At 45.4% G+C, this 26,721-nt stretch overlaps 1 non-coding gene across 1 annotated transcript; it reads right to left on the reverse strand.

Annotated features, from left to right (window-relative positions):
- Positions 1–14,514: 14,514 nt before the first annotated feature.
- On the reverse strand, positions 14,515–14,587 carry TRNAK-UUU (transfer RNA lysine (anticodon UUU)). Its single transcript has one exon. It is a non-coding gene; the product is annotated as a tRNA-Lys (tRNA).
- Between the last annotated feature and the right edge of the window lie 12,134 nt (positions 14,588–26,721).

Consider the following 26,721-nt stretch of genomic DNA (forward strand, 5'->3'; position numbering starts at 1 on the left):
AGATGGCATAGCTACGTACCGTCGGCGGCGGCGTGCGGTCTGCTTCACGCGGGCCTGATCTCCGACGAACAGGAGCAAGGAGGGCAGGCGAGCAAGCGAGCAGTTTGAAAAGGAGGCTAGGGTTTTCGCGGCGCGCGGAAAGGTAAAACTCAACCTGCGCCGCCCCCACCCCCTTTTATACATAGGACGCGACGCTTCGGGGAACCCGCAATCGAACAGTGCGGCGTCAATCAACGGTCATATCAAAACCCCCCGCGGAACCACTTCGAGCGAGGGCAGCGTCTCCACCATCTAGCGACGCCTTCGGCACCAGATGACTTAGTCGAACTGGTCCCTCGGAGGGCAAATGTTGGGGCGAAGGCGAAGACGTTACCCTTCGCTCGGTGCCTTCGCCAATCTCGCTGCACCAACGGAGGCGAAACGACTGCAGTCTCCACCCTTCGTCCAACACGCTGCAGGATGAAGGCCTACGACGAGGTCGCCCCATCCTGCGCCCTCGTCCAACAAGAAGGCCCACGTGGAATTCGGTCCATTGTAACAGGCCCCGCGTGGCTGCTGCGCATTATGGGCCTAATTTGTAAAGGCTTCTATGTAATTACAGTCTGTAACCCTGCTTTATAAGAATATTCCGGGGATAACCTGGGCGCTTGAGGGCACATGCATCCTTAATCCAAAACACTGGGCACTCAGGGACCTATAAATACCCCCGCACAGTACCCTTGAGAGGCTAGATTAACAGAGCAATTGCCTTCCTAAGCTAAAACCTTGTTTGTATCACTTTCATTCCCCCGTTGGATCATCTTACTCGGGAGAGCAAGTTCCAACATCGGCCAAGTATAACACTTGCCTACTTCCACGTTGTGGCGTCCCAATGGATGAGGGTTGCACTCAACCCCTCTCGAGTGATCCAATGATCCACTTGAATACCACGGTTTCTTCCTTATAGTAGTTGTAGTTTTCCCGTTTGTGAGGAATCTCCACAAGTTGGAGCCTCTCACCCTTACAAAGTTGATCACAACACAAAGCATAAGAGTAAGGAAGGGAAAGAAACACACACACAAGACTCGAATTGCAGCAAGCACACGCACACAAGTCAAGACGTGAGCACACAAACACGGCGCAGGGAGTTTACAACTCAAACTGTGCTCAACTCTCAAACACGATGATCCAATTGCGTGGTTGCGGAGTCTAGGCATCTTAGGATGTTTTGTGAATGCTTGATCTCCTGCTCCATGTGCTTAGGGGTCCCTTTTATAGCCCAAGGCAGCTAGGAGCCGTTGGAGATCGAATTGGAAGGCAATTCTTGCCTTCTGTCGGGTGGCGCACCGGATAGTCCGGTGCACCACCGGACATGAACAGTAGCTATCCAGTGCCCGATCTCCTTCCTTATCGAGCGCACCCGACCGTTGGACCTTCGGTCCCGTTGGCGCACCGGACACTGTCCGGTGCACACCGGACAGTTCGATGTGACCAACTGACCGTTGGCGCGGGCCACGCGTCGCCCACTGATTTCGCTGTCGACCGTTGGTGCGGGCGCCTTTGGCTCACCGGACAGTCCGGTGAATTTTTGCCGTAGCGCCACTGTCTTTTTCCCGAGAGCAACGAGTTCGTCGTCGGGCCAGCCTGGGCACTGGACACTGTCTGGTGCACACCGGATAGTCCGGTGCACCACAGGCTGGTGCTGGTTTGGCTGAACTCAGCCAAATCTTCTCCACTTTCTTTTGATGTTTTTCCTAGCACTTAGGTAAATGTTAGTATAAAAAACAATTCACTAAGGCTAGAAACATACCTTGATTCTTGCTTTGCATCTTCTTTAGCACATTTGAATCAAAGTAATTTGTGTTGGGCATCTAATCACCAAAACATTTATAGAAATGGCCCAAGGGCACATTTCCCTTTTAGCTACGCCATGTTCATGGCTATCCCCAACTACACTTACCTCAAGCAGAAGATGCCCAGCCCACAAAGGATCATCACTACAAGATCTCCTTCAAGGCGGCCTAAGGTTGCGAGCGTGCCAACTACGAGCTTGCAACATCATTGGCGACAACCAAGTAGATGGCCCAACTCTAGATGGATTGCCCTTGGTGCCCCAGATGCCCCCAAGGTCAGCTCTGGCGCCTTCAAGTCTGCTGAGGCTAGGGAGGAGGTCCTGGTCGATCCAACCGACTTGGCCAAGAGGGTCCACGTCGGGGTAGCACTCACTAGCAAACTAAAAGGTACACTCTTCGACTTCCTCTAGGCCAACTGTGATGTCTTTGCATGGAAGCTCATAGACATGCCAGGGATCCTAAGGGAAGTCATCGAGCTCCCTGAACATCTTGCCAAAGGCCAGGCCGGTAGCCTAACATCTCCACCATTTCAACTTGGAGAAGCGCAAAGACATAGGCGAGGAGGTCTCGAAGCTCTTAGCGGCAATGTTTGTAAGAGAAGTTCACCACCTAGTGTGGATTGCTAGTCATGTACTCATTAAGAAAAAATAATGGAAAATGGAGGGTGTGTGTCGACTACACGGGTCTGAATAAGGCGTGTCTGAAAGACGCTTTCCCTCTCCCCTGCATCAACCAAGTCATCGACTCCACGACCATATGTGATCTCCTCTCTTTCCTAGATGCCTATTCAGGCTACCACTAGATCGCCATGAAGGAGAGCAACTAGCACACCACCTCCTTCATTACTCCCTTCAGCTCCTTTTGCTATATCCTTTTGGCTTGAAGAATGTCGGGGCAACATACCAGTGATGTATGCTCTAGTTCTTCAACAACCAAGTCAGCCACAACATCGAAGTGTACATCAATGACATAGTCGTAAAGACTATAAGTCGGACGACCTCATCACTGATCTAGAGGAAATATTCGCGAACCTCCTAAGATTTCACGTTAAACTGAACCTCGAAAAATGTGTGTTCGAGGTACCGAAGGGGAAGCTTCTAGGCTTCATGGACTCCTACCACGGGATCGAGGCTAACCAATAGAAGATTCAAGCTATCTAGTAGATGGGGCCCATCTGGAACTTCAAAGGAGTCCAACGGCTGGTCGGCTCACTAAGTCGTTTAGTCTCTAGGCTTGGAGAAAAGGGCATGCCCCTATACAAACTCCTCAGGAAGGGCGACCAGTTCTCCTAGACCCCAGAAGCCCAGGAAGCCCTCGATAGGATAAAGGGATTCCTAACCTCACCGCCAATATTAGTTGTGCCTAGCCTAGGCGAGACTCTCCTCCTTTACGTTGCTGCTACCACTTAGGTGGTTAGTGTGGCACTTGTTGTAGAGCGGGCAGATGAAGGCCACATACTCAAAGTACAGAGGACCATCTACTTCATCAGTGAGGTGCTTACCGAGTCTAAAACTCGGTACCCGCGGATACAAAAGTTGCTCTACGCGGTCCTTGTGGCCAAAAGAAACGTGATACATACTTCGATCGGCACCCTGTATCAGTAGTGTCCACGGCTTCGCTCGACAAAATCGTCTGCAATCGTGACATGTTCGGATGCATCACTAAGTGGTCCCTCGAGCTCAACAAACTTGACATTAGCTACATCTCCAGAACTGTGATCAAGTCTTAGGTCCTGGCTGACTTTGTCGTAGAATGGACGGAAGCCCAAGTGCCACCCCTCGTCGAGGACCCAAAATACTGGACCATGTAGTTTGATGGATCTTACCTCAAGATGGACAACGACACAGGAGTAGTCCTCACGTCACCTCAACGGCACAAGCTCTGCTATGCCATCCGCCTCCACTTTGACGCCACCAACAACGTGGCAGAATACGAGACCCTCATCAACGAGCTCTGAATTGTGGCCAAAGTAGGAGCATGACATCTCCACATGAGAGGCAACTCCAAGTTGGTCATTGACCAAGTTATGAAGGCAGTTGAGTCACACGACCCATGAATGTGCGCGTATTACGATGAAGTACACAAGTTGGAAGAGAAGTTCAAAGGCTTTGAGCTCCACCATAGCTATCAGTGATTTAATGCCGAAATCGATGAGCTCTTGACCATCACATCAGGACAAAAACCGGGTCTTTGCCTCCGACCTATATGAGCCCTCCGTCAAGGTAAAGCAACCAAGAGAAGAGGAGGACAAGATAGCAGGCGATCAAATCTACCCCACAGCACGGGCTCGGGGGCTAGTCGCAATGACCAACCAGCTAGACTGGCACCAACTGCTCATCAATAGGCTCTCTGACGGGCTCTCTCGGAAGATGCGATGGAGGCCAGACGACTAGATCGCAAAGCTATATCCTTTTTTCTTGTCGACGAGGCGATCTACAAAAAGAGCGCCTCTAGGATCAAGCAGAGATGCGTCTCAATCGAAGAAGGGTGACAGTTGCTCACATACGTGCATGGGGGGACATGCGGTCACCACGTGACCCCCAGATCCCTCGTCGGGAAAGCCTTCAAACAATGCTTCTACTGGCCGACCGCCATGTCAGATGTCAAGTAGGTCATCCGAACTTGCAAGGACCGCCAGTACTATGCACGATAGACACACATGTCAGTACAAGCCCTACAAACCATCCCCATCACCTGGCCCTTCACGGTCTGGGGGTTGGACTTGGTCGGAACCCTCAATAAGGCGCCCAAGGGCTACACCCTTGCTCGTCGCGGTGGATAAGATCATCATGTGGATCAAGGCGAGACCAATCGAGAAGCTTAAGTCATCGGAGGCAGTCTCGTTCTTCCGTGATATCGTGTATCGGTTCAGGGTCCCTAACTCCATCATAACTGATAATGGGACCCATTTCACCTGCGAACCTTTCCTTCAGACATGTGATGAGTTCAACATCCGCGTTGACTGGGCTACTGTGGCACACCCATGAACCAACGACCAAATCGAGCGTGCCAACAACTTGATCCTGCAAGGCCTTAAGCCATGAATCTTTGATAAACTGAAGAAGTTCACGGAACAATGGGTCGCTGAGTTACCGGTTGTCCTCTGTAGATTGCGTACCAAGCCCTCTAGAGTGGCAGCATGTACACCTTTCTTCCTTGCATCAGCGTGGAGGCGGTCCTATCCATAGAGTTAGAGTACGAATCCTAGAGGGTCTAGACCTACAACGACAAACAAGGAACGACTGATGCTCGGGGGTGGGCAGAAAACCCGATACCCAAAGCTCGAACCCAAAAAACCCAAACTCGAACCCAAATAACCCGAACCTCAACAACTCAAACAACAATTTGGGTAACAACTTCTGGTATCCGAAATTATTAAGAAAATTTTGGGTCAAATCTATCGGTACCCGAAGTACCCAATTCTACCTAGAAAAACTAGTCTGCGAGAGATGATAAAATTTCAAAAATCAAAAGTCCTATCTCTCACGCAACCACAACCCATAGCTAGTTGAGTTTGCAATTTCATCCACCGGCCACCGCCACGCGCCCTGACGGCACAGTGGCACACCACACGCGGCTCTCACACAGCGCATGCCACAGTCCACAGCTAGCCGCTCGTCTTTGCCAGCCAGTCAAGCTCGTTGCCATGCCTATCACTCGCCGCTAGCCGGGCTACCCAAGCCGGTGCGTTGCCGGTCAACCTACGTGCTGCGTGCTGCTACTCGCCTACTCCTGCCATGTACGCATCGTCGTCGCTCGGATGCCCGGCAACAAGTCGACCGGTGCTCACTCGCCAACCATCTTCGCATCACGTCGCCCATGCCTGGTATCCTATATCCACGACTCCCTCATCGCCGTCGACTACAGCAAGAGGCCATTAGTGCATCCGGAAGGGAATTCCCCATTGCCATACCTGGAAACACCTTCCAAGAGGATCTATCACAGAGATGAATGCACGAGGTTATTCTAGAATCTATATTAAAATGATCAAGATGTCCACGAGGGTGAATTTGGTTTCTCTAATTTTTTGCATGAATTAAAACTATAAGCAAGTCTAACTTTACCCTTTATGTCTAAAAGTGTTTCTATCTACGGATTAAAAGTTTTGCACCCTATGTTTTAGGAATTTTTACACTTCTTCCACTAGTCTGTACACTTTAATCAGATCTACCTCTCCCTCATTTCTCTACTCAGTTTTACCCTCCCACCTACACAGAGTGCTCAACATTGACCTTATGGACCTATTCTGTCCATTACCGACCTTACAAGTGGGATCGCTCGTTCTAGCTCCGAGAAGTGTAAAAGATTCAAATGTTACTTACAGGTGGACCCAGGACTAACATGTGGGACCGGTACCTTTCCCATTCGTGAGTTATTCCCCACTCTCCAAACTCCATCCCAAATCGACACTGCCAGGGACGACGCCCGGCCGTGAGAAGACAACGCTCGGTCTTGGCCATCCTCGTCGGCGCCCTGCTCGCTGCATCTCCCTTGGTGCGCGTAGTTAGCTGTATCTACGATGGCACAAGCGGCTGCTGCATCTTCCCTAGGCGCACACGGCTAGATCTCCGGCGTGCGCGCTCGCCGTTGATCCTCCACCCCCACCACGCCGATGGCCCGGAGCTACTGCGCACTGTCACTCGACGACCTTCTTCCCCGAGCAGCAACGACACCCCCACAAACACCGACCGTCGGGCATAGCTCGACCCCGACCACCCGCCGTCGTTGTGGCCCGGAGAAGCCGTCACTCGCCAGTAATCTTCCCCAAGCAGCATCCCCTCCACCTCCTCGAGCACCTGCTGGCGACTTCACGGGCACCTGCGTCTTCCTTGGGCGTGCGTCTACAGGTCCTCCTCAACATCGGCTGACGCTTAGCGTGGGGTGAGGTTCTCCAATCAGCACTGCTCCCTCAACATCGGTTCTCCTTCCACTAGTATCAATTTTCACTCGACCACCATCCCAATCTAGAGGTATGTAGCAATTTTCAGATCCCCCTGTTACTTGATGTTGATGCTAGTTTACCGACTAGAATAATTTTGTTGTCAACTATGATGGATTTAAATACATCTTTTTTGTTGAATGTGAGAAGAAAAACAAGCAGAAGGTTGGATGACAGTGGCAAAAAAGCATATGTTGGTGGTTTTGAATTTCACGTGGGTGCAGATGTTACCTGGACTTTGGAACAGTTTAGCAAGGCTATATGTGATCAGTATGCTTGGAATGTTCATGATGAGGTACAATTCAGTTACTTTGACAAGTTTGAGAATAAATATATGAAAATTAAGAGCGATTTAGATTTATCTCTGATGTTCGCTATGCATCTTGGAGAAAGGTCTGTTGTTGTCCAAAATGATGTGGTTATTAGAGGAAGGGCTAATCAATCAATACGCTCTCAACCATCTGGTAGACAAAGCCATCCAGTGTTGACACTGGACTATGGTGTACCTGATGAGGTTGTTTATGATAATGAGGATGAGAGATTATATCCAGATTTGGTTCAAAGCCATCCAATGTTATTACTAGATAACAGACCTGCACAATTTGTGGACACTGACCAAGAAGAGGAAGAGGAGAACATTGACATGGGGATGTCTGGGCATGAAGATGATGAGGAGAGACCAGTGATCGATTATGACAAGGATAATCCTTCCCTAGCAGAAGGCATCATATTTCCATCGATGGTTGATTGTCGAAATGCACTCGCTACTTATTGCATTAAGGGTGAATATGACTTTGAAATTGACAAAAGTGAGCCAAGTAGGTTGAGAGTGCACTGCACATATGAGAGGTGTAGATGGAGGATGCATGCCTCTAAGATGTGAGATAGTACACTCATTCAGGTCAAAGTGAACCCTTTTCCTCACACATGTCCAAGTGTTGAAAGAAAAGAGACTTTGAAGATAGCTAAGAGTAGGTGGTGTGCTGATGTAATGTTGGATTGGGTGAGAGACAACCCATGTATTGGTCCAACTGCATTGATAAAGAAGATACATGAGAAGTATAGAATGAAGGTGCCTTACATGAGAGTGTTTTATGGTAAGGAAATGGCTCTAGACAAGATTTATGGTCCATGGACGGTAGTTTTAAGTTGATGTACACTTTCAAAGCCAAAGTGGAGAAAGCATGTCCAGGAAGTGTTGTAGAGATTGACAAGCACACCGTGCAGTACTAAGTGAGGAAGATGATTATGGAGAAGGAATGCTTTAGAAGGGCTTTTGTTTCATATAAGGCTTGTTGGAAGGGCTTTTTAGATGGTTGTAGACCATATTTAGCAGTGGATGCAACTGCTTTGAATGGAAGATTTAGAGGACATATAGTAGCTACTTGTGCCATTGATGTACACAATTAGCTCTTTCCAGTTGCATATGGGGTGCTAGAGGCTGAATCAGAAGAGAGCTGGAAATGGTTTCTATAGAATTTGTGACTGGTTATAGGCATTCCACATGGATTGGTGATACACACATATGCATGTAAGGGTCTAGAAACTGCAGTTGAGGAGGTGTTCCCTAGAGTGGAGCATAGGGAATGCATGCGTCACCTTGCAGCTAATTTTGGCAAGACCTTTAAAGGAAAGGTGTATGATGACAACCTGTGGCCTGCATCACTAACCTATAGCCTTAAGAAGCATAATTATCACTTGAGCCAATTGCACGCAGCGAACCCAAAGGTGAAGGATTGGTTCAAAAAGAGTCATTCAAAGTTATGGATGCGAAGCAAATTCAATGAAGTATGTAAAGTAGAATATGTGAATAACAACCTTGTAGAGTCTTTCAATGCAAAAGTTAGAAAAATCAAAGGGCTTCATTTGGTGGAAATGTTGGACAAGATTAGGCAGATGCTTATGGAAAAGTTTGAGTTACGTCAGAGAATTTCAGCTGCAAAGTTTGTTGGCCACAAAATAATCCCTTCTTTGATGAAGAAATTGCTTACAAAAACTAGGGGTTTGAAGATGACAATTATAAAGTGTACGCCATTTGAGGCAGAGGTGACAACATACGACAGAGAAAAGAGGGAATGGAGGTACTCAGTGAACTTAGATAAGAGGACATGTAGTTGTAGGCAATGAGAGATTACTAGGTTGCCATGTATCCATGCCCTCTTCTTCATTACCTCTCTTCATGGTCCCGCTCCTAAAATCGACCAATATGTGCATGATTACTTCTCTGTCACCAAGTTTAATGCAACATATGCTGATAATGTGCCTTGTATTGAGTCACAACATCAGTGGGACATAGTCGATCCAGGATTTGTGCTCCACTATAGTAGAGCACCAGGGAGGCCAAGGAAGACTAGAATAAGATCAAGTGCAGAAGGCACCGGACTTGGCCCTAGGAGGCAGAAATGTAAAAGATGTGGAGAGTTCGGTCATTTTGCTAGCAAATGCAAAAATGTCGTGGATGCAGCTTTCAGAGAAGATCAACACTGGGGTGCAGAAAATTCAGAAGTGTCGCCATCCAATGTCATTGTAACCAGGGAAAATAGTCCTCCTAGCATGCAAATTGAAGAAGTGCCACAAGCGCCGCCATACAATGTCATTGTAACTAGGTAATGGTGGTATAATGTTGCTTATGTACTCATATTGAAATTGTTCTCATCGTTAACCTTTGGTTTGTTGAACAGAGAAAATAGTCCTCCTAGCATGCAAATTGAAGAAGTGCCACAAGCGCCCCCATCCAATGTCATTGTAACTAGGTAATGGTGGTATAATGTTGCTTATGTACTAATCTTGAAATTGTTCTCATCGTTAACCTTTGGTTTGTTGAACAGGGAAAATAGTCCTCCTAGCATGCAAATTGAAGAAGTGCCACAAGCGCTACCATCCAATGTCATTGTAACTAGGGAAAATAGTCCACCTAAGGAGAAGAGAAGGAAGAGGAGGAAAAGAGTAAAATTGAAGATAGTCCAGCAAATAACACAAGGAGCAAGCGACTTAACATAGCAAGGAAGAATAAGAGCATGAAACAACTTCTTATGTAGCTATGTGTTGTGCTGCTGCAGGAACATGGGTTGTATCTTGTTGTTGTAATGGTGCTATAAAATGAAATATTCAGCTGCTGTAATGAATATTGAAGCTTGCTGAAAATGAACCTGTACTGCTATCTGTATGGGCGTTGGGAGCTTTCTGTTTTGCTGAAACTCAAACTAAAGGTCTTGGTCAAATAATCTCGTGAACCTGTATGGGTGCTGAAAATGAACATGTATGGATGCTGAAACTGAACCTGTACTGCTATCTGTATGGGCGTTGGGAGCTTTCTGTTTTGCTGAAACTCAAATCCTACTTTGCGCCCCTTTTTGGCATTTTGTTGTATTTCTTTAGGAGCCAAGGTCCTTTTGTGAATATTGTAAATAAAATTTTAAATAATCCTCTGAATTTTTTATCTCAAGCAACTTGGACCAAATTACGACTCTATGCCAATGTTCACTATTTTTTTTACCATACTTGATATTTATTTATTTTTGCTTGAAAAGGCATTTAAACCATATAAAATAACAAATAATCAAAAAACGGGGCACCTTCACATGAAGTAAATTTGTAACAGTTATATGAACATGTGGTTCACTTTTGAAGCAACAAAATAAACAAAAGTAATAAATATAGCTCAAAATGTGTAGTTATGGTTGAATGTTACGAGACTTGACGAGAGATGTGTCCATTTGTGAAGCACCTATATGAAAACTTTTGAATAATCCTATGATTTTTTTATCTCAAGCAACTAGGACCAAATTACGACTCTATGGCAAGATTCACTATTTTTGACCATATTTGGTATTTATTTATTTATTTTTGCCTTGAAAAGGCATTTAAACCATATAAAATAGCAAATAATCAAAAAAGGGGTATCTTCACATGAAGTAAGTTTGTAACAGTTATATGAACATGTGGTTCACTTTTGAAGCAACAAAATAAACAAAAGTACGAAATATAGCTCAAAATGTGTAGTTATGGTTGAATGTTACAAAACTCGACGACAGATGTGTCCATTTGTAAAGCACCTATATTAAAATGTTTGATATAATCCTATGAATTTTTTATCTCAAGCAACTAGAACCAAATTACGACTCTATGCCAAGATTCACTATTTTTTATCATATTTGGTAATTTATTTTATTTATTTTTGTCTTGAAAAGGCATTTAAACCATATAAAATAGCAAATAATCAAAAAAGGGCATCTTCACATGAAGTAAGCTTGTAACAGTTATATGAACATGTGGTTCACTTTTGAAGCAACAAAATAAACAAAAGTAAGAAATGTAGCTGAAAATGTGTAGTTATGGTTGAATATTACGAAACTCAATGATAGATGTGTCCATTTGTAAAGCACCCTATGAATTTTTTATCTCAAACAACTAGGACCAAATTACGACTATGTGCCCAGTTTCACTATTTTTTACCATATTTAATATTTATTTATTTATTTTTGTCTTGAAAAGGCATTTAAACCATATAAAATAGAAAATAATAAAAAAGGGCATCTTCACATGAAGTAAGTTTGTAACAGTTATATGAACATGTGGTTCACTTTTGAAGCAACAAAATAAATAAAGTAATAAATATAGCTTAAAATGTGTAGTTATGGTTGAATGTTACGAAACTCGACGAGAGATGTGTCCATTTATAAAGCACCTATATTAAAACTTTTGAATAATCCTATGAATTTTTATCTCAAGCAACTAGGACCAAATTACGACTCTATGCCCAGTTTCACTATTTTTGGACCATATTTGATATTTATTTATTTATTTTTGTCTTAAAAGGCATTTAAGCCATATAAAAGTATGTATTCCTTATAAACGTTGTTTTGCTGTTGGGGCCTGAACATCGATTTTGTCCGAGTGGTCTCTGTAATCTATCCAAGTGCTTTGTTTGTGTTAGGCCATCTGGGTTCGAGTTCCCAGTCTTAGACTTTTTTGTCGTCATTTTTTGCATGGAATCAACAGCATAGCCGGCGCTATAAATCCAGCGGGAAGTCGTGCGCTGCTGAAGGGGTGGTGACGAAGGGTCTCTACTTCTCGGGGAAGACGACCGGCGGGCGGCTGCTGCTTCCGGGAATGAGCTCGAAGACTGCTCGGGGAAGAAGAGTGGGTCCCTTGCCCCGAACAAAGGTCGTGGCCAGTCAGGGCCCTTGCCGCCCGACACTGCTCTGCTCGGGGACTACTCGAGGAAGGAGTGGGGGTCGCACTGTTGCTCCGGGAAGAGACCCGCCTGTGATGCGGCCAGAGATTGACGGCCAGGCGGCAGAGCGACGGCGGGCAGGCGGTCAGGGCCGAGCTGTGCCCGACGGTGGCGTTCGAGGGGCATGTCGTTGCTGCTTGGGGAAGAAGGCCAGAAATCGATCTCAGTGCATGGCTCCAGCGTAGGAGATCTGCGAGCGTCCGCTGGCGTCGGAGACGTAGGTAGCCGCGTGCTCGCGCGGGTTCCGAATAGCCGAATCTCCGGCGTGCTGGCCACGCCTGGGACGGCCAGCCAGCTGCACGCGCGATGGCCACGCCCTAGCCACACCCGGTGATGGTCAGCCAGCAGCACGTGCGATGGCCACGCCCGATGACGACTCCGGCGACCAGGAATCGCCGTTCCCCCCGAATTTTTTTGTATTTTATCCTTTTGTTGGAAAAAAATTCACGTTTAGACCTTAAAAAATTTTAATGTCATTTTTGGACTCTTTGCTCGGCGCCATAGTCTATGGCGCCGAGGTACGTGCTGCGCTGCCCCAACCCCGACGACGTGGCGCCGACGTGCCACCGAGCTCGGCGCCAAGATCTATAGCGCCGAGCTCGGATATATAACTGCAAAGCTTGTCTAGCTCAGTTGGGTTGTGGGTTCGAGCCCCACCTTGGGCGTTTAATACTTTTTATCTTTGTCGCTGATTTTTTTTGTCGTCGAGATTTTTTCGTTTATGCCGCTGATTTGTCCGTCAAAATTTATTTCTCATATAGATTTTTTTTTGCTTCATACGGTAATACTTAGATTTTTTTTTGCTTCATACGATTTTTTGACTGACGAGCAGGTAGTAGTCTAAGACTAGCTAGGTCTTGGAAGGAAGGGACGGAGCTTCATACGACGAAAGCAAATATACAGATGATACTACTTCAATCTTTTAGCACCTCTTTAGCTCTTCACTTTACGGTAATACTTGCACCTAAAACCATCCCTAATTTCCTCTCCATACTCCCACGTTAGATCCGGCATCTCACCTATAACACTGCAAATAATACTACCACATATTTTTTATAACAACTATCATGTCAGTAATTATAACAACTACCATCTAATACAGTTAAAAAAATTCATAAATTAATCAATGCACTTACGTCTAACATTACCGTCAAGTAAATAATTAGGCAAATAATATTGATACAACCATCTAAATAATTATGTAAACAATACTACCATGTAATCCTAACATCTAAATAGCTATGCATGCACCCGTATATGTTTCGTACATCTATTTTATGCAGTAAAATTTGTTAATTGACAAAATCAATAAACATATTCAGAATAGGCACAAATGAAAGCTACAAATGTGAGAATGAGTCACAAAACAAAGTTTCTTTCTGGGTGGAATGGGTTTCAATCTCAAATAAGTCAAAATCTTTCATAAAAATTTTCATAAACATTCAATCCATGTGAGATAGGAATAACCGAACAAGGTCTCAAGTGGCCAGAATCCGCTGCGTCAAGGGCGGTTTCGCGTGTTAGAATGCGCTTTGGCGAAACGATGGTTGGAGAATGTAAATGGGTTAACATGTTTGGTGTTTTTTTATTTTTTTAACTTATCAAATGCACTTCATTTTCAATGTGAAATATATCAGTTGAAAACCAAATTGAGCGGACGGTCCGGCCTTGAGGCCGGACGGTCTGCGGTCTGGACGGTTCACGCTGGGATCTCTCATCCTCGACGGGGTCTCTCTCGGGAGCGAGATCCAGTCGCCGCCGGTGACCTTCGCCACCCCTGCGCACGCGCGGACCGTCCGGCTTGTAGGCAGACCGTCCGCTCAATTTGGTTTTCAACAATATCATTACGAATTTGTTAATGTGACCTGTTGATATCAACAGCTTAGCTAGTAGGGGGATAAATCGAATAATCTGAGTGGCACGTACCAAATGGCAACATTTTTTGTGTCCTTATTAAGATATTGTGAAGCTACTAAATTTGACATGTCATATTTCAACTGCAGTACTATATAGTTAGCGCATATTCTTCTTGTTTCTTTTGACGCGTTCTCTGTCGACGGAATCTGTGCAAAGGACGACGGCCGGTAGTTGAAGACTGAAACATGAAAAATGATCTGAAAACGTCCAAACTAGCTGTGGACTTCGACACCTTCGCATATCCAATCAGTACCCCCAGAATTTTCCCCGTTTTTATTGAGTTATTAGCTACTGCTAGTAGAGGACGCATAAAACAAAGTGACCATTTAACTACTCTCTAGAAAGCAGTTTCTGCGCACAGTGGTACATACACGGAGTGCTCCAATAGATTATGTGCATGGTCCTTGCGTCACAGAGTTTGAATAAACAAAAATAAAAACAAAAAATATCTAGATGAATAAATAAATCAGTCACAAAAACAAAAAAAAATCTAGATGAGAAATAAATTTGACGGACAAATCAGCAACATAAACGAAAAATATGGATAACAAAAAAACAAATTAGTGACAAAGACAAAAAAAACTATTGAACACCCACCATGGGGCTCGAACCCACAACCTCAAGGTTAAAAGCCTTGCACTCTACCAACTGAGCTAGACGAGCTTTGTCATTATACATCCGAGCTCGGCGCCATAGATCTTGGCGCCGAGCTCGGTGCCACGTCGGCGCCACGTCGTCTGGGTTGTGTCAGCGCAACACGTACCTCGGCGCCATAGCCTATGGCGCCGAGATGTGTTACCTCGGCCCCATAGCCTATGACGCCGAGCAAAGGGTCTAAAAATGACATTAAAATTTTTTAAGGTCTAAACGTGAAATTTTTTTCGAGAAAGGGACAAAATACAAAAAATTCGGTCGTTCCCCCTGGTAGCCACGCGATTTGGGATGGAGATTGGGGAATACTGACGAAGGACAAAGGGGTCGGTCCCACATGTAAGTTCTAGGGTCACCTGTAATACCGTTTGAATCTGGGCACATTTCGGAGCTAGAACGAGAGGTCCCACTTGTAAGGGCGAGATGTCCCACTTTTAAGGACGGTAACGGACGGAATAGGTCCGTAAGGTTAATGGTGAGCACTGTGTGTAGGTGGGAGGGTAAAACTGAGTAGAGAAATAAGGGATGGGTAGCTCTAAGCAAAGTGTACATACTAGTGGGAGAAGTGTAAAAATCCCTATGTTTTAATCCTATACTAGCATGGAAATTATAGTGAAGCAAATAATTAAATGTAATTTCTCAATATAAATGCTCAATGTAAAGAAAAAATTAGGAATACCTTTGTTGAGGTATTGAAGAGTCAAGTATTTATTAGAGCACCTGCACAAAGGTGTTGTTCCCCTTGATTGGTGTGAAGACCAAGTACTCTTTAAGGGATATTTCTCTCTCTCTGGGGTATCCACCGAGGTGTTAAGGTGATGTCTGTGACCATAATAAGCACTTACTCTCACTTGGCCTAAGTCTAATGAGGGTAGTGAATGCATACAAGCTACTCTCAATGCACCATCGAGGCCGCTAATGGGGTTTCAGTTACTAAGCAAAAGCTCTTTATTACTCTCGAATGGGGTTTCAGTTACTGAAATTGTTAAGAGATCTCATATGGATGAGTTTGACAGGTATAAATAGCCCTAAGAAAAGGAACTAGATATGTTACCCCTCCACTCAGCCTAGTCAGGTGCACCGAACATGTCTTGTGCACATAGGGATGGCCATGGGCACATTTTACCTGCGTGCCTACGGGTAAAAACCCTATAGGGTGCGAGTTTGGGTATGAGTGTATACCTGCGGGCATGGGTGCAGGTTTGATTCTCAACCTGATATGTTTTTTTCTCGCGGGAATGAAAATGTTGTACGCGTGCCCGCAAACCCGTGTACCCACAATGGATATGTATGTGTATATATGTCTATGTGTATATATGTATTTGTGTATATATATTATATATACATATTTGTAAATATATATATTTATATGTGTGTATAAATATATGTATTTATAGATGATATATATATATGTGTAATTATATGCCCGCGGGTTTGTGGTACCTGCTATTAGCCGGTACGGATAGCATATTGTATCCGTCGCGGGTAATGGGTACAGGTATGAGTTTAGTATTAAACCCATGGGTGCGGGTTTGTAAATCCTCTACCCATGATTTCAAACCCCATTGCCATCCCTAGGTGCACATGCACATTCACTCTCTATCTTGGACATGTTCATTGCTTTACTAACAACTAGTTTAGAAAGTAGTCATTTTGGTATGCGGTGCTCATACCGGTGCCACATTGGGCACGTTCGATTTTGCAGTGCTCGAGTGCACATTTGTAGGCCTCTTTGAGTATCATATCCGCTTGCACACTAGGCATGTCTGATGAGTACTCGACCTCTAAGACATAGTTTACAACCTCTTTGAGTGCCCCGTTTGATGCCATGTCTAGTGAGTGCATTGAGACTGAGACCAATTCAGCAAGCTCACTGGATGCCCTATTCGATGCACCATATCTGGTGCACACCAGACACACTAGTGCTATATTGATTTGTAACATGGCACAATCATGTCCAGTAGCCCATATTCGATGCTCATTGGACATGTATACTGCTATTGCAGCACTGTCAACTGACTTTTGTTTATATTGATTTTTATGTTGGGGTTTCTTTTAGATTCTCATGGTATATCATGGGTTATCCTTTCACTAGTGCGCATGCCACTCCTTACTAGACTTTCCTCGATCAAACTATCCATTACATGCCCATTTATAGTATAACCAAAGAAAAAAAAGGTCATATCCCTACTCTAAGTTTCCAACAACTCCTATCAACACTTAGAACTAGTTGGTCCTTAACCTTGTCGCTATTCCTTTGAAAACCAAAAATTGATTTCCATCGATAGGGGGCATGAGTACCACATAAGCCCAATCATTCTCTATTATCATGCCATATCCTACTGAAAGCATCTAAGCCCCTAGTTGGTTTTAATAATTAATGACAACGTAAGAATATTGTGACAAACATGTGTTTTATAGAGTATATGGTAATTTAGTTCACAATGTAGGGAATTGCGCTCCAACAGGTAAAAACAATCCATCAGATGAAACTTGAAGCAACGGTTGAAAAGGCAAATCAAAATATAATGATCTACATATCCTAAGTGTTGAAGGAGTTGTGGACACTTAGTATAGAGTTAGGAATTTTAATTTTACCTTGGTCGTACTATAAAGAGGGGTTGTGGATGATTAGTGAAAGTCGCCTAGAGGGGGGTGAATAGGCAAATCTGAAATTTATAAAGTTTAAGCACAACTACAAGCCGGGGTTAGCGTTAGAAATATAATCGAGTCCGAAAGAGAGGGCGAAAAACAAATCACAAGCAAATAAGGCGGATGACACGGTGATTTGTTTTACCGAGGTTCGGTTCTTGCAAACCTACTCCCCGTTGAGGTGGTCACAAAGACTGGGTCTCTTTCAACCCTTTCCCTCTCTCAAACGGTCACCTAGATCGAGTGAGCTTCTCTTCTCAATCAATTGGGACACTAAGTCCCCACAAGGACCACCACACAATTGGTGTCTCTTGCTTTGATTACAAAGAACTTGGAAACAAGAAATGGGGAAGAAGAAAAGCGATCCAAGCGCAAGAGCTCAAAAGAACACGACAAAACTCTCTCTTCTAGTCACTATTGCTTTGAGTGGAATTGGGACTTGGAGAGATTTTGATTCACTCTATTTGTGTCTTGTATTGAATGCACTAGCTCTTGTATTGAATGTGTTGGCTGAAAACTTGAATACCTTGAAGTGTTGGTGGTTGGGGGTATTTATAGCCCCCAACCACCAAAGTGTCGGTTGGGGAAGACTGCTGTCGAAGGGCGCACCGGACAGCCCGGTGCGCCAGCCACGTCACCCAACCGTTAGGGTTCGACCGTTGGAGCTCTGACATGTGGGGCCACCGGACAGTCCGGTGGTGCACCGGACAGTCACTGTTCACTGTCCGGTGCGCCATCTGCGCCTGCTCTGACTTCTGCATGCGCAGTCCGCGCACTGTAGCTCAATGTTCACCTTTTGCAGACGATCGTTGGTGCTGTAGCCGTTACTCCGCTTGGCACACCGGACAGTCCGGTGCTACACCGGACAGTCCAGTGAATTATAGCGGAGAGGCAATCCCAGAAACCCGAAGGTGGCAAGTTTGGAGTTGATCTCCTTGGTGCACCGAACACTGTCCGGTGGCACACCGGACAGTCCGGTGTGACAGACCAGGGCAGCCTTTGGTTGTCTTTTGCTCTTTTTTATTTGAACCCTTTCTTGGACTTTTTATTGGTTTATGTTGAACCTTTGGCACCTGTAGAACTTATAATCTAGAGCAAACTAGTTAGTCCAATTATTTGTGTTGGGCAATTCAACCACCAAAATCATTTAGGAAAAGGTTTGACCCTATTTCCCTTTCAATCTCCCCATTTTTGGTGATTGATGCCAACACAAACCAAAGCAAATATATAAGTGCAGAATTGAACTAGTTTGCATAAGGTAAGTGCAAAGGTTGCTTGGAATTAAACCAATTTACATTACATAAGATATGCATGGATTGCTTTCTTCTAATTTTAACATTTTGGACCACGCTTGCACCACTTGTTTTGTTTTTGCAAACTCTTTTGGAAATTATTTTCAAAGTCTTTTGCAAAATAGTCAAAGGTATTTGAATAAGATTTTGAGAAGCATTTTCAAGATTTGAAATTTTCTCCCCTAGTTTCAAATGCTTTTCCTTTGACTAAACAAAACTCCCCCTCAATGAAATTCTCCTCTTAGTGTTCAAGAGGGTTTTAGATATTAATTTTGAAGGAGGTCAAACCAATTTGAAATTATGTCAAAAATAAGATACTAATTGAAAAACTTCTTTTAATACCAATTAAAAGACTACATTGATGGTGGTGCGGTCCTTTTGCTTTGGGCTAATACTTTCTCCCCCTTTGGCATGAATCGCCAAAAATGGATACTTGTGAGTGAAATATAAGCCCTTTTTTCTTTCTCTCCCCCTTTGGCAAACAATATATGAGTGAAGATTATACCGAATTGGAGAGCGGTGCGGAGTTACAGCGAAGAATGAATAATTCGATGGAGTGGAGTGGAAGCCTTGTCTTCGCCGAGGACTCCATTTCCCTTTCAATCTATGACTTAGCATGTAATACACTTGAAAACTACATTAGTCATAGCACATGAAAGAGATATGATCAAAAGTATATAAATGATCTATGTGAGCAAGGAATCAATCGAAGTTCCTAGAATCAAGAATGTTTAGCTCATGCCTAAGTTTGGTAAAGATTTTCTCATCTAAAGGCTTGGTAAAGATATCGGCTAATTGTTCTTTGGTGCTAACATATGCAATCTCGATATCCCCCTTTGTTGGTGATCCCTCAAAAAGTGATACTGAATGGCGATGTGCTTAGTGCAGTTGTGCTCAACGGGATTATCCGCCATGCGGATTGCACTCTCATTATCACATAGGAGAGGAACTTTGGTTAATTTGTAACCATAGTCCCTAAGGGTTTGCCTCATCCAAAGCAATTGCGCGCAACAATGGCCTGCGGCAATATACTCGGCTTCGGCGGTGGAAAGAGCTATAGAATTTTATTTCTTTGAAGCCCAAGACACCAGGGATCTTCCCAAGAACTGATAAGTCCCTGATGTGCTCTTCCTATCAATCTTACACCCTGCCCAATCAGCATCTGAATATCCTATTAAGTCAAAAGTGGATCCTTTGGGGTACCAAAGACCAAACTTAGGAGTATGAACTAAATATCTCAAGATTCGTTTTATGGCCCTAAGGTGAACTTCCTTAGGATCGGCTTGGAATCTTGCACACATGCATATGGAAAGCATAATATCCGGTCGAGATGCACATAAATAAAGTAGAGATCCTATCATCGACCGGTATACCTTTTGATCTATTGATTTACCTCCCGTGTCGAGGTCGAGATGCCCATTGGTTCCCATGGGTGTCTTGATGGGCTTGGCATCCTTCATCCCAAACTTGGTGAGTATATCTTGAATGTACTTCGTTTGGCTGATGAAGGTGTCCTCTTGGAGTTGCTTGACTTGAAATCCTAGAAAATACTTCAACTCCCCCATCATAGACATTTCGAATTTTTGAACCATAATCCTACTAAACTCTTCACAAGTAGATTTGTTAGTAGACCCAAATATGATATCATCAACATAAATTTGGCATACAAACAAATCATTTGCAATAGTTTTAGTAAAGAGAGTAGGATCGGCTTTTCCGACTTTGAAACTATTAGCGATAAGAAAATCTCTTAGGCATTCATACCATGCTCTTGGGGCTTGCTTGAGCCCATAAAGCGCCTTAGAGAGTTTATACACATGGTTAGGGTACTCACTATCTTCAAAGCCGGGAGGTTGCTCAACATAGACCTCCTCCTTGATTGGTTCATTGAGGAAGGCATTTTTCACGTCCAATTGATAGAGCTTAAAGCCATGGTAAGTAGCATAGGCAAGTAATATACGAATTGACTCAAGCCTAGCTACGGGTGCATAGGTTTCACCGAAATCCAAACCTTCGACTTGTGAATAACCCTTGGCTACAAGTCGGGCTTTGTTCCTTGTCACCACACCATGCTCATCTTGCTTGTTGCAGAAGACCCATTTGGTTCCTACAATATTTTGATTAGGACGTGGAACAAGATTCCCAACCTCATTCCTCGTGAAGTTGTCGAGTTCCTCTTGCATTGCCAACACCCAATCCGAATCCCTTAATGCGTCTTCCACCCTATATGGCTCAATAGAAGACACAAAGGAGTAATGTTCACAAAAATGAGCAACACGAGATCGAGTGGTTACACCCTTATGAATATCACCGAGGATGGAGTTCACGGGGTGATCTCGTTGTATTGCTTGGTGGACTCTTGGGTGTGGCGGTCTTGGACCCTCATCATCTTCCTTGTCTTGATTATTGGCATCTCCCCCTTGATCATTGTCCTCCTTTTGAGGTGGCTCTTCTTGATCTTCATTTTCATCATCTTGAGCTTGATCCACATCTTGGGTTGGTGGAGATGCTTGATTCGAAGATGATGGTTGATCTTGTGCATGTGGAGGCTCTTTGGATTCCTTAGGACACACATCCCCAATGGACATGTTCCTTAGCGCAACACACGGAGCCTCTTCATCATCTAGCTCATCAAGATCAACTTGCTCTACTTGAGAGCTGTTAGTCTCATCAAACACAATGTCACAAGAAAGTTCAACTAGTCTAGTGGACTTGTTAAAGACTCTATATGCCCTTGTGTTTGAATCATAACCAAGTAAAAAGCCTTCTACAACCTTAGGAGCAAATTTAGATTTTCTACCTCTTTTAACAAGAATAAAGCATTTGCTACCAAAGACTCTAAAATATGAAACATTGGGCTTTTTACCGGTGAGGAGTTCATACGATGTCTTCTTGAGGATTCGGTGAAGGTAGAGACGGTTGATAGCGTAGCAAGCGGTGTTGACTGCTTCCGCCCAAAACCGGTCCGAAGTCTTGTACTCATCAAGCATGGTCCTCGCCATGTCAATTAGAGTTCTATTCTTCCTTTCCACTACACCATTTTGTTGTGGTGTGTAGGGAGAAGAGAACTCATGCTTGATGCCCTCATTCTCAAGGAAGCCTTCAATTTGAGAGTTCTTGAACTCCGTTCCGTTGTCGCTTCTAATCTTTTTTATCCTTAAGCCGAACTCATTTTGAGCCCATCTCAAGAATCCTTTTAAGGTCTCTTGGGTTTGGGATTTTTCGTGCAAAAAGAACACCCAAGTGAAGCGAGAATAATCATCCACAACAACTAGACAATACTTACTCCCGCCGATGCTTATGTAAGCTATCGGGCCGAATAGGTCCATGTGGAGTAGCTCAAGCGGTCTGTCGGTCGTCATGATGTTCTTGTACCAACTTGCTTTCCTACTTTGCATGCGTTACAAATCCTGTCTTTCTCAAAATGAACATTTGTTAGTCCCAAAATGTGCTCTCCCTTTAGAAGCTTATGAAGATTCTTCATCCCAACGTGGGCTAGTCGGCGATGCCAGAGCCAACCCATGTTAGTCTTAGCAATTAAGCAAGTGTTGAGTTCAGCTCTATTAAAATCAACTAAGTATAGCTGACCCTCTAACACTCCCTTAAATGCTACTGAATCATCACTTCTTCTAAAGACAGTGACACCTATATCCGTAAAAAGACAGTTGTAACCCATTTTGCATAATTGAGAAACAGAAAGCAATTTATAGTCTAAAGAATCTACAAGAAAAACATTGGAAATAGAATGGTCAGGAGATATAGCAATTTTACCAAGTCCTTTGACCAAACCTTGATTTCCATCCCTGAATGTGATGGCTCTTTGGGGATCATAGTTTTTCTCATAGGAGGAGAACATCCTTTTCTCCCTAGTCATGTGGTTTGTGCACCCGCTATCAATTATCCAACTTGAGCCCCCGGATGCATAAACCTACAAAACAAATTTAGGCCTTGTTCTTAGGTACCTAAACTGTCTTGGGTCCTTTCACATTAGAAACAAGCACCTTGGGTACCCAAACACAAGTCTTTGATCCCTTGTGTTTGCCCCCAACATATTTGGCAACTACTTTGCCTGATTTGTTAGTGAGCACATAAGAAGCATCAAAAGTCTTAAATGAAATGTTAGGCTCATTTGATGCAATAGGAGATTTCTTTTTAGGCAATTTAGTGTAACGCCCCGAATTTTGCAGTTGAATTTTTTTCTTTTTCTTTACTCGCCAAAATTCGGGCGTTACCTTTTCTTTTTCTTTTTTCCCTCGCTAAACCTTGACCTTTTCCAAAGTTCTAGCGGGATTCGGTTTGGAATTCCCGTGTAATGAAAAACCCTAAATACTTTATGTTGTTTGATGCACCATGCCGAACCTTGCATTTCTTTTGATTGCTTTGAAAGTGCAAATGCATTCATGTAGAAAGATCGGATTTCGAAAATGAGGAGAAGATCTTTTCTTTCTTTTTCTCTCTCTTTCTCTCTCCTCTTTTTCTCTCTCTCCCGCGCCGTGGGCCGACCCCGGCCGGCCCAGCCGCCCCTGGCGCCCCCTCTTGGGCCTTGGCAAGCCCAGCCGCCCCCCCACCTCCCCTTTTCCCCTCAATTCCCCTCCCTCTCCCTCTCATTTTCCCTCTCTCTCCCTAGCGCCGCCCCTACCCGCCCCTACCCTAAGCCGCCGCCGCCGCCCTCGGCCGCCCCCTACTGCCGGCCGCCCCTCGCCGTCGCTCCCCAACGCCGGTGAGCCCCCCCCCTCTCCCTCTCCCTCTCCCCTCTCCCCTCCTCTCCCTCCCTGGCCCAACCGCCCAGCCGTCCGGCCGCCTGGTCGCCTGGCCGCCTGGCCCTTGGCCGCCTGGCCGCGCGTCCGCCTGGCCCTTGGCCGCGCGCGCCCTGGCCGCGCCCCCTGGCCGCTCGGCCGGCTCGGCCGCCCTGGCCAGCCCGGCCGCCCCCCCCTGCGCGTCCCCGGCTCAGCCGCCCTGGCCGCCGGTTCGGCCGACTCAGCCCCCCCTCCCCCGCGCGCCCGCCCCAGCTCGGCCGCCCTGCCTAGGGCCGGTTCAACCGCCCCTAGGGCCGGTTCAACCGCCCCCCCTCTGTTTTTTTTCTATTTTTTTAGTTTATTTTATTTACTTTCTGTGATCCTAGTTACTTTATTTTAGGTAGGTTAATCATTGTTCATGCCATTGAAATAGGAAGCTTAATTTAGAATTCCGTTACGCTAATTGATTCATGTGATTAACTGTTTATCTCGTGCGATGTTGATCAACTTAAAATGAATAGGTTTCCATTAGTGCATATAACAGAGTTCTTTTGTTAAGAACCAATTGTAATTGATCGTTAGTGAATAAGATTTAACCCCATGCGAGACCCTTTCCCGTTTCTTTTTAATCATAATAAATGCGATATCAAATGTCATACTTGATGCATACTCACTTTATTTGTTCCCTTGTATGGTGTACTGTTCTTTTGTATTAAATATATGGATGTATGTATGTTTGCGCTCGCATAGAGAACGATCCGGTCGAAGAGCCCGAGGAATTCGCAGGAGAAGCCCCTGAGCAGCAGTCGGTTGGTGGAGGCAAGTGTCCTTTGACCTATCTATGTCCTATTCATTATTTAATTCACCTCCCGCTTTACACATTTATACCTAAGGATTGACTAGCTTTTGTTATCCATGTCCTTGTTTACCTATCTGGGTTGGATTATTACTGTTTAGCTTTATGCTATTGCTTAACTCTAATCAATGAACATGATGAGATTATCTATGATACGCTGTTTTCCCCTCTCTTATTATGATGTTATGCTTGTGGTCTTCAAGGGGGCTCGAGCGGTTTCTCGAGTGCCTCTCCGTAAGGACCTGTTCTATGGATGACCGCCCGGGAAAACAGTGCAACCATGAGGGTGGAATGGGGTGCCCTTAGCTGAATAATTAGAGGATCCGGGGTGTAGTTCACTTAGCCGTCGTGCCGTCAATGGGGCTCGGTGTATGCGGCTCGCTCTGCCAAGTTTGGGTTCGCCCCTTGGGGAGGAGTGCGGTGCATTTAGGAAACCTAACGGGTGGCTACAGCCCCGGGGAATCTTTGTAAAGGCTACGTAGTGATGCCCTGCTAGGCCACCTAGGTAGTGGTCAATGGGGAGTAGCTCTCTCCGGGCAGAATGGGAATCACGGCTTGTGGGTAAAGTGCACAACCTCTGCAGAGTGTTTGAAAAACTGATATATCAGCCGTGCTCACGGTTATGAGCGGCCAAGGGAGCTCCAGTGATTAGTGGTACTCGATCAGAGATACTTTGGTACAGGTGGCAATGAGATTGATGGTTCTGATTATGATTATGGTATTGGTAAGTGGTATTCTTTCCGTTTGGAAAGGATACATTGGGCTAATAACTTGGGTTAATGCTAAAACTTGGCTTTCTACTAGTAAGTAATAATCTGACCAACTAAAAGCAACTGCTTGACTTATCCCCACATAAAGCTAGCCCACTACAGCCAAACAGGATACTTGCTGAGTATGTTGATGTGTACTCACCCTTGCTCTACACACCAAACCCCCCCATCCCCAGGTTGTCAGCATTGCAACCACTGCTCAGGCGAAGATGAAGCTGTGGAAGGAGACTTCCAGGAGTTCCAAGACTACGACGAGTTCTAGGTGTGGGTTAGCGGCAACCCCCAGTCGGCTGCCTGTGAAGGCTGCGGTTATCTACGTTTCTTTTCTGCACTTTGATTTATTGTAAGATCTATATGGACGTCTCAGACGTATGATGTAATCGACTATTTCCCTTTTTAATACTATTTTGAGCACTGTGTGATGATGTCCATATTATGTAACTGCTGTGTACGTGAATAACTGATCCTGGCACGTACATGGTTCGCATTCGGTTTGCCTTTTAAAACCGGGTGTGACATAAGTGGTATCAAAGCCGTGCTGACTGTAGGACCGCTAACCTAGAGTAGAATGGTCGCTCTAAGGACTATAGACCTCTGTCTCTGCCTTGACTTTGATATCCCTTCAAAAGTTGGTCATACCGACCAAACCTATGTTCTACTATATATTATACCTTGCTGAAAATCATGTTTTATTCTAATCCTTCATTTAATTATGATTCATTATTTGCTGGTCATATTAATTCTGTTCTCACCCTTTTGCTTGCGATGTCTTTTGTAGATGGCTCGACTTAGACACACTGCACGAAAGTCAGTCATCCCCTTCTTACCCTCCCGCCTTGCTGAGCGTCCGCTTCGCCGTCCTGTGGCCGGACAGTCCAGCCACTTGGAGAGACTACACCACCGCCTGCGTGAGGAGCAGGAACGTCGACGACAGGAGCAGCAGGGCTCTTCCTTCTCGCTCCACCAGGAGATAGAGTCTGTGAGGAGCTGCTCTCCTGTGCTTCCTCTGGAGGCGCCCCCTGCACCACCACTGGGCGCCCCAGCTTCTGGAGTAGCTGCTGGAGGAGACCCAGACGACGGAGATGGCGACGACAGCTCGAGCCACGACACCGACTTCTCTGCTAACCCTGAGCCGGAAGGATGGGTTGCTCGACCCATCACTCGTGACGCTGCTCGCGGGTGTCACTTCCACGATGCGCTCGACACCCTGCTACGTCGGGCATTTGACCGGCATACTTGGTCCGTCGAGTATCGCTGTGTGGTCTACCAGCATAGTCGCGGGGTCTACCCGGACCGCTGGGAGGCGACTTGCTTGGTGCGCTGCCCGGAGAACAGTCTCCAGGGTGCAGAGGCCTGCTCAGAGCACTATTCTATCTCTGAGCGGGACTCAGCTGAGGCAGCCATGCAAGATGCTGCACGGCGTGCGCTTTCGCACTACTGCTCGGTTTTCGGTGGGGCAGCTGACGGTCTTGACCTGAAGTATTACCCCCGCCGTCCATCTGGCAGCACAGGAGGCGTGATTGTCTCACCTGTCGGTGAGGGCAATCCTAGGTTGAGCAGCACAGTCAACCTAGCCGCCGTGCTAAACACGGAGCTGGACCATGCATTAGATGAGCTGAGTAGGGCTCGTGCTGAGATCGCCCTGCTGCGGGCTGAGCGCGCGGAATGTCGTCATCTGGATGGTGGTTCCCCCGCTCCCGTCGGGACTCAGCACCCGTACCGCTCACCTCAGCGTGGACACCAGTCTTATGGCAATCCCGACTGCAAGACCAAGATAACTCTAGAACCATAGATCGTTAGAGTTGAATCTTGTAATTAATACGAAATATATACATAGAAG

Source organism: Zea mays, chromosome 1 (genome assembly GCF_902167145.1).
Source record: "Zea mays cultivar B73 chromosome 1, Zm-B73-REFERENCE-NAM-5.0, whole genome shotgun sequence".
NCBI lineage: Eukaryota > Viridiplantae > Streptophyta > Magnoliopsida > Poales > Poaceae > Zea > Zea mays.